Source organism: Pinus tabuliformis, chromosome 7 (genome assembly GCF_031772625.1).
Source record: "Pinus tabuliformis cultivar Carrire ecotype Pingquan chromosome 7, CPIR1, whole genome shotgun sequence".
In the NCBI taxonomy this organism is placed as follows: Eukaryota; Viridiplantae; Streptophyta; class Pinopsida; order Pinales; family Pinaceae; genus Pinus; species Pinus tabuliformis.
The window spans coordinates 961,562,821-961,572,356 of record NC_142293.1 but is presented as its reverse complement, the minus strand read 5'-3'; positions in this window follow the sequence as shown (position 1 = coordinate 961,572,356).

The following is a 9,536-nucleotide window of genomic DNA, read 5'->3' as shown; positions in this document are numbered from 1 at the left end:
TTAGCATTGATCTCTCTCTCTCAAGCAAATTTAGAAACCATAGTACTAAATTTTATGTGATTTCCTTCCACACTTCTCTTTGTGTTTTTAACATTAGGTTTTCTATCTCATTGAATGAATTGTTATTAAATAACCCAATTTAATTGGTTTACTTTCCCTATATAATTTTCTACTAAAACCTAATATGAAACCTAAGTGAACTCCCGTAATAGTATCTAACCATATTCAAATATAACCAATACTTAAAACCCTAATTAACCTATTGGTATCCACCCTCTTCTTAATACTCCTTTTTAATAGCCTAATATTTCTTGGTTTCATCCTAAAACTAAGTGGTGAGTCCAATCTCTTCTTCCCCCTTTTTAGTAGTGTGTTTGTATGGGAGGTATTCCATCCCCATCCTCACACTACATATGGTAGCATGGATCCATATGTTAACTACATAATTAAAAATCCATGAGGGAGTTTTCTCAGTCCTCTTTTCTCTCCAGTGAAGTCTCACCTCTTATCTCTTATCTATTTCCCCTTGTATCTTGGATTATAAAGTATTATTTTGTGATTTTTTTGCCCCACTCCCTCCTTATTACTTTGATTATTTGAGATCCCCTAAATATAATGGGATCTCCTAATGTAGGTCCCTTAGACAAAGGACCTTTTTCTTCCCCAAAGTGTATCTTATCCTACTACCTCATAACCTAGGTTCCCATTAGTCATGTTTCCTCGTTTCATTGCAATAGAGCCTTTCTTAGGCTATTCTCTTCCTCCTTCTTTTTCATATGTTTTGAATCTATGTTAAACCACTTTATTTTGCATCAAATTCCATTCCAAAATTACCCCTTTGTAGGATGAAAATATCATCACCCTAGTACTCACCGATCATGAAGTTCCCCCTTCTCACCATATTTCTCTAAATGTCCCCATGGTCGATGCATTCCTATCTCATAGGGTGGTTTTCCACCTATAAATTATCAAGTATTTATTCTTTGAATATGAATATTTAAATCAACAAGAGACACATCAATATTAAACTTATTCTACACTCATGTATGGATGCATGAGACGTAAGCTTAGGTGAGGTGGCCTTTTCTTAAGGCCATTACTCATTCTTCCTCTTATTTTGAATCTTAAATGTGGCACTCATAGCACATGTTGAGCACCCATTATAGATCCAAATATTGTTACACTCTAAAGGATATTGATACCGCAACACCCCTTTTGAATATGGCTAATTTTCCTCATCCAATCTATACCCCATATCCCTTTCTTACCTTCATGTAGCCCTCTCTTGCATAGAGAAATATTCTCTCCTTCCACTTCATGTGGCTTCTCATGCTATCCTACTTTTCCTCTTACTCTTATATTTTGGTAACATAAGGAAAACTTGTTGTTTTTCCTATCTTTTTGTTATCTAAATGAAGCATAATCTTGGATGAGACTTTATTGTGAGAAATTAAGCCTATAATTGTATCATTTCATGGAGAACCATTAACACTTGAACCTTCCCTCTCCTAGTCATTTTATCCTCTCTTTTCTCCTCATTTTAGTCTCCCATATGTAATTGGGGTAATTGTTCGTCCTCTCACCTCCTATTTCATTCCCATCTTCCTCTTCCTTCATATTATTGTTTGGTCACCTCATTAGTTTCTTAGTTCTTCCAAGTTAATTATCTAAAATGTGATCCTATTTGAGATGACCTCGCCATAGATAGGGCAAATCATCACTTCCTTGGTCTCTCTTCCATGTTATCACCTATTGGAGGTCACATCTTATAGCCTACAATTGTGAGTTACCTCCACGACCCTTACACCTTCATCCTCCAACCTCTTGTTGTTATTGATCTATTTTTTAGAATTGGCCTCTTTCTTTTGTGAGCATAGTGTTAATGTATGTTGTCGCTTATGTGCAAATTAGGCCTTGGGATAGTGTATGATGCCTCTTGTGCTTGCATTATCCCCATGTTGATGTATGTTTCTTCAGATGCTCAGGTTTCATCCTTTTTTGGTGTATCATATATTCTATGTTTGCGTTAGTTAGATGCTGACATATGCCACCTATAATGCTTGTAACAACTCCCTAGAGAAATATGCTACCTTGTACCTTTTCTAACACCACACCAACATCACCTCATTTTATCTCTTCTTTCACTCCCTTGATTCCCATCCTTTGTACCTTTCTTAGGAGTTTTTGTCCCTATCCTTGTACCCCTCATGGAAAATTGTTAACCTCTATGATGTAGATATCTTGATTGAGCATTCTCTTACACATAGGGCTCAAATGTACAATGAGGTGCATGTATCACTCTCTTACTCTTACTTTGGTACTTCATTTTTAACAACTCACTCATAATTATGATAGTCTAGTCGCTATTATTATAGTTAGTCTTTCTCATGTTCTAATTGTTATTTAACTAACATTATAATTAGAGATCATGCTACCAAATCTCACAATTTTATTATTGTATCACTTACATGATGGTTAATTTTCTTTTTTCTCATCATATAACCTCTTCAATTTTTACATTTGTTAACTCAACCATTATATTTCTTGCATCGTAATTAAGATTTTTATTCCCATATTCTAAAATCTTGCATTCCTTGCATATTATGATTATCATATCTTTATGTTCTTCTTTTTATTACATATTGCATCATATTTAATATTTGTATTCCCATATGCTGACATCTTGCATTCCTTGCACAATATTCTTCTCATATCTTCATTTTATACTTTTTTCTTACATATGCTTTCATCATATTCCCTTCATAAGTGCCATTGTAGATTCACTCTTTACATTGAATATTGAAGCATGGGTCTCCAAATAAAATTTGAGAACTTAAATGAAGCAAAACAATGGAGGCTACTCGTTACCATGTTAGGAATTAGTTCACTCTACACACACTAGTAGGCCAACTCCCACACATATTTTTTGTTATTAATTTAATTTTATCTTTTTCTTATTTTAGTTTAATTCTTTCCTTCCTTGCAAGTCAATATTGGTCTCATCTTATAGATAGTAGTCCTACAAAGGGGGTAAAATATAACATATGAGATGTTTATTTGGGTACTCAGATACACTTACCCACTAGGAGGTAAGCTATTTCATTCACTACTATTTTACATTGATACATGACCCTCCTACTGATGATATGATATCTCCACACTATTTTTATATGATGGACCACCATGCTATAATCCCCCCCACCTTAGCCTAGATGTGTGATCGCTTATGATTGTTTAGTGCTAATTTGAGGGCTTTATTCAAGGAAACAGACCTCACAATTGAGTCCATAAGACTTAACATGCCTCATTTCATGTCCATATAAGTTCAAATCCATTTGGACTTGTTATTTATGGTGTCAAATCGAGTCAAGCTTCATTAACCCTATCCTATTGCTTAGTGAAAAGTGTATTAGGAGTTCTTAAGAGGGTTTAACATTTTTTTCCATAACATGCATAATAAAGAGGCAACTTTGGCCTAAACATGCATGTAACAATCTTAACAAAACCATATTACTAAGTCAACATGAGCATTACAATTATTCTATATAACTCGAACCCACCAATGATGAACCTAATGTACACCTATGCCTTGAGGTTGTTTTGATGTCTATTTATACCATTCAATTCCTCTTTCTAAAGTCTTTGAGGATCCCTTGGAATCTTCTATATTTGAAATCGTATTTTATAGGAACACACTAACATAAGGAACACATCTTGATCCCTTAATTCCACCACACTCATAGGATTTCTTGTACCTATAAACTCCAACACCTATATGGGGACATCTTATTATTAGCTTGGTTATAAATTCATATGTTTTTTTTTTCATCTTAGGTCACATTTATTGGCATAGTTTCATCAGGGCTAAGGAAAGGAAGTTATTAGCGCTTCTAAGGGCCCTAGAGTCTCTTTACTTAGTTTTTTCATTGATATATTTTTATAATATTAGATCTCTTATTTTTTATCTATTGTTTCTGTATTTTTTAAATATTTGACTAAATCTTGTCTTGCAAGAAATTGAAGTTACTTCCTGTAGGATCTTCCAAGAGGTGGATCAATCTGGGAGACCTATCACAACTCTCTTATTCATCCCAACCATATTTATCACCTACAAATATGAATTCCAAGTGATTTCCTTCCATACTTCTCTTTGTGTTTCTAGCATTATAGTTTCTAACTCATTAAAGGAATTGTCAATACATTTATTTTTCATATCTAATTTACTAGTAGAACCGAATCTAAAACCTAGGTGAAGTACCTAATAATATATAGTTATAGGCTAACATAGTAAAGGTTTAAAATCCTAATTAATTTAGTGGCCTCCCAACTTTTATTGACCCTCTATTATCTTAGCATAGGGTTTTTCAACTTAGCCATAAAACTGAGTGGTGAATTGACTCTCATCTTTCCCCTCTTTAGTGTGTGTGTGGGTGGGAGGTCTTCTAACCTTTCCGTTATCCTACATTTGGAACTATGGAAATATTTGTTTGTTACACCAGACAGGGGGTGAATTTTCCCACTTATTAATTCACTCCCTTGGTTTTCATCATCCTTAATTCTTAATCTTCTATTTATATGTCATAGGAACAATTTGTCTGCTAGGTTTAGGTCATGCACCTGAGAGGAAAATTGTTAAATTGTGCCACTCAAGCTCAAATTTTACTTGAAATATGTTTGTTCTTCATGAACCAATTATTAAATGCCATTGGCAAGGTACCATCAATCTCATTTTCACTTAAGTGTTTGAGAGTGTGACAAGATGTTACATATAAAAATTGACATGAAAACAATTAGATAAATCATGATAGGTAAAGGGATTAAGAAATTGGAATATTCTTTCTTATGCATTGTACAACATACTCCCAAATAAGAGAGATGTATAATTTGTGACTCACTCATTAAGAATTGATGTTTCATCTAATGAAATACAAAAAGTTTGCAAGGTAAGAAAATAAGGAAAATAAAGTAAACAACACAATTAACTCTTAATATAAAGCAAAGAGATTAAACTAAAATGAATAGTCCAAGTTTATATTTTGAAACTTTCCATTACACGGTTAACTGTATTATCATATTTGTTTTACACAACTAACATTCCTTGTCACCTAGTTTAATTACTAGACTTAGAAAAGTTAAAAAAAAATATTGTTCATTACTTGAAAATTTACAATACAACAATCATGTCTATAATAGCTAAAGAGTAGCCAATAAATATTTTTATTAAAATATTATTTTTTTACTTAATTTTTTTTATGAAAACTAATATATTAAAATATGAAAACGCAAAACTATTAAATTTTATAGATGCAATACAAAATTTTAAAAAATAATTAATATTCTAAAATCCCATAATATAAATTTAATTATTTAACATATAAATAAAATAAAATAAAATAAATGTGTGCTTATTGTAACTTACTAAACATATTTGCTTTTTAGTTCAATAAATTATTATATATCTCAAGAATGTGTGTTTTATTTCACATTCAACATTTTTTTTTTGTAAATTCTGACCACTAATTTCTATTAGTTTCCAAAAATGATTACATTGGTATATCCTTCAAGCTCAGATTTATCTTGGAGAGATGACCAGTAATTTTCAGGAAAAAGTACAAAAGATAACCAACCTAACTATTAAGACTGAAACTTTCCCAAGGAGTAAAATATGTGGGTACTCCTGATAACAACAAAGATAAGACTTGAAGTAGTGGTTTTTCCAACAAAACAAACTAGCCATAGATATTGACATTACAAAGTTAACAAACTAATAACAACTAACATACTTAAAAATAGATAATAGTATCTAGATAGAAAACTATCACAGACTGCTAACGGAGAAAGATAAGAAACAATTCAGAGATGGACTTATTCGTCCAAGATGATTATCAGGTACTCTGGAGAGGAGTTTTCATTAACCATGTTGATGGGTGGCATGTTGATAACAACTTCCTCATTCTAATGAGCATTGGAATCAGTATTCGAGTCTGGGACCATAAAGCACTCCACTTTATTCAGTTTAAACATTATATCATCTAGATCGTACATGATGTCCCTTAGTATCCTCTTCAACTCTTCCTGACCAACAAATAGTTTGTAATTGTCAACATGTTTGTCTCAAATCACCATATTGAGAAGTGTCTCCATCTGTCGATGTGTTGATATAGAATGCAAGAAATACAATCTTCTCTTTCTTTGGAACCGTTTGAAATTTCCACTGCAAACTTTTGAGTCAGAATGACACATCTAGTCCTCAAACTCCTTTGCTTACAGAGTGAGAATTTCCTTTCTAACTTCCATGGGAGCGGAATCAAAGAAGTTTGCAACTGATTCCCACCCGAACAACCTACGATGCCTAGACAAATACACCCCCATAGTGCCTCCCTTACGACTAGGAATCCTTTGACGAGGGGCCATATGAAATTGAAACTTGTAATCAACACAAAAGACAACCGCTTGGACTGATTGACTTAACTGGGTACGACAAATAGCTGGAGAGTAAGACACCTCTAAAACAGAAAAGGCCTATTTACGGTTTACATACAGAGTGAAATTCCTCACTTCTACCACAAAACACAAGTCATCAAGAAACCTTCAAAGGAATAGTGACTGAACACAAAAGACAAAGGGGCCCTTACTTACCAAAATCGTAGACTGATGCTCTTCACTAGTAATCGTTAAGGAAAGATGAACTGACTGTATGGCACCTTGGAATGTGAGAACTGACCTAGGGATAATAGGATGACAAACTAATTTAGAACTGTTGGAATTGAGTTCACTACTGAGGTGGGGGGGTGAATCAATAGTGTGAGGGTTTATTAAAATTTTAAATCTTTTTATCAAAACAACCAAGAATTAGTAATCTAGAAGCTAACATAAGAAATTAACATAAAATCAACATATGAAGACACCATGAACAATATCAATCATTGATCCGGATTTAAACAGGAACGCAATAGATTACAGAGATAACCATAAATACAGAGATGCGATAACCATAAATACAGAGATGCAGCGGAAATAATACTTCATTTCATTACTGTAAAATACTGAAATATGCTTACAACCAGAAATGGAAATAAACCAGCTAGGGCGATGGTAGCTTATCTCTGAGAAGAGATGTGCGGCTACATGCCTCTGAACTGTTCCGAACTAAGTTACAATGAGGCTCGAAGGCCTATTTATTGTTGAGAAACAATGGAAAACCCTTCACATCCCGAAACCTAACCCTAGAAGATGAAACGCCAAATTGTGGGCCCCGTTTGGGTAAATTGGTACATCAATTTCCCGGGGTCGTAACTTTGGCATACGATCTCCGTTTGACGCGTACGATAGCTCGTTAGAAAGATCTATCCGAGTACTACCACTTTGGGAGGCAACATGGGTCCATGGACCCATGTTGCCCCAAATTCCCAAAAAAACGTCGTTTAGGGCCTCAAAACGGCTCCGGAAGTTCAGGACCCGAAAAACTGCTAAAAATAGTAAACTGTGCTACAATTTAGGAAACTGAAAAAGCTGAAAGAGACAGTTGTGGGGGTCCAAATGGGATAGGTGGGTGGCCACCAACATCCACCTGGATCATTCCTCCCCCCTTAGGAAGCAATGGTCCCCATTGTGTTGAGTTCCTCCATCTGCTGAACTTGGTCCCTGGTGAGCTGTTCTGCAATCTCTGATGTGTTCAGAAATGGTGGGAAGCATGGTTGATGACGGTCCACATTGAACACTCGGTGCAAGCGAAGGAATGGAGGAATGCTGTGCTTCAAAGAATTGTTGCCCGTAGCCTTGGTACTGGTGTAAGGACCATGTCGGAGTGGTCTGAGTTTCTGATGGGTTCTGGTAAGGCGTTCTCTCTGTCGATGCAACCAGACTTTGTTGCCCACTTGAAGCTTGTGTGGTACCCCTGTGGGTGAGGAGAAGTTGTTCCTGTGTTCTGTCATGACCGTATTCCTTTGCTGCTGCTGCTGCATGGAGGAACCCTTTGCAGGGGTCATGGATGTAGCAACGATCTTCCCCTTATTTTGGGAGTGAGCCAGACAGATGAATTTCCTGGTCTGTGAGATGAGCTTGCTGCCTTTCTTAGCAGTGATCAAAGATGTGGCAGTAGGTGGAGCTACCTCTGGTATCCTGTATAATGAATTACTCAAAGAAATAATGACAGCACGAGGCCTTGACTCATACACAGCATGTCGCCTCCACAAGTATGGCTGACCTAATAATACATCACAAACATCCAGAGGTGTAACATCACACAATACCTCGTCTATGAAGGGCTTGATGCTGTAGGGAAGGCGGCACTGCTGGCGAACTTTGAGATCTCGTCCTTCATGAAGCCACCCAATACTGTAGGGCTGTGGGTGTGGTGTAGTCGGGAGGCCCAACCGCTTCACGACCTCTACTGAAATGAGGTTCTTTTGGCTGCCACTGTCGACAATGAATTGCAGCGACGAACCCTTCACCCACATCTGTGAGTGGAAAAGACGCTCCCCTTCCTCTGGATTTTCAGGCTCATCTTTCTGGATCTTGGCGGTGGCAACAGTGGCACTGGGATCCGCATCAATGATCTGCTTCCCTTTGCCATTCCCCTTGTCGGGTTCTGGCTCAGGATCGGAACATGCATCTGATTCGGAAGCCTTCAACTCAGCCACCAACGACTGCTTAGTCCGACACTCACTTGTGTTATGAGTGGGACTCTTGTGGAACTCACACCACTTTCTTGTGTCCTTCTTCGGCTTTGTGGTGTTGCTCTTTTCTTGCGGCTTCGACGGGTTGTCTTGGGTCACCCCGCCTTGGCTTTGTCCTTTGGGCTTCGAATTTGCAGATCCAAAGTCTCGCTTCTTCTGTTTGAAATTTTGCTTGATTTTGACAGCGTATCGGTATGCCATGCCGAGCGAGGAGATGTTCAAGAACACCATCTCTTCCTGGATGTATTTGTGCAGGCAGCCACAATATTTGAGTACCAGATGCAGCTCAGAATCTTTGATACCCAACTGTGTGCGAAGGGTATGAAAAATGCTTGTGAACTCCGGCACATCTTGGTCTCGTCCCTACCGCAGTGTGGTCCATTTGATGTATTTGTCCTCATAGCTTCCGACAGGGTAGTACTGCTCCTTGATGGCATCCCGAAAGTCATTCCAAGTGGGTGCGGCTGAAAATAGTGAGCCTGTACTTTCATCCTTCTGCTCGCAGTAGGTTTCCCACCAGTCCTTGACGTGGGGGGCTGCTTTGAGAAGAGCGAAAACAATCTTTTCCCGACTTGAAAATTCGTGAACAGAAAAATACCCATCTAGCAGATTTAACCATTTATCTACGGCATCTGCGTCTATTTGACCCTCGAAGATGGGGATTTCAAAATTAATTTGTACCTTAAATGGTGTGGCATTTCCAGAGTCGCTGTTGGAAGCCGATGCGTCGCCTCTGGGTAGTCGCTGAAGGATCTGCGCAAAGCTATCCATCATCGCGTTCCTTTGCCGCTCGAGCGCTTCTTCGAGCAAGATTTTGATAGGATCTCCTGCCCCCTCGTCTTTCTTCTCATCTGCCAT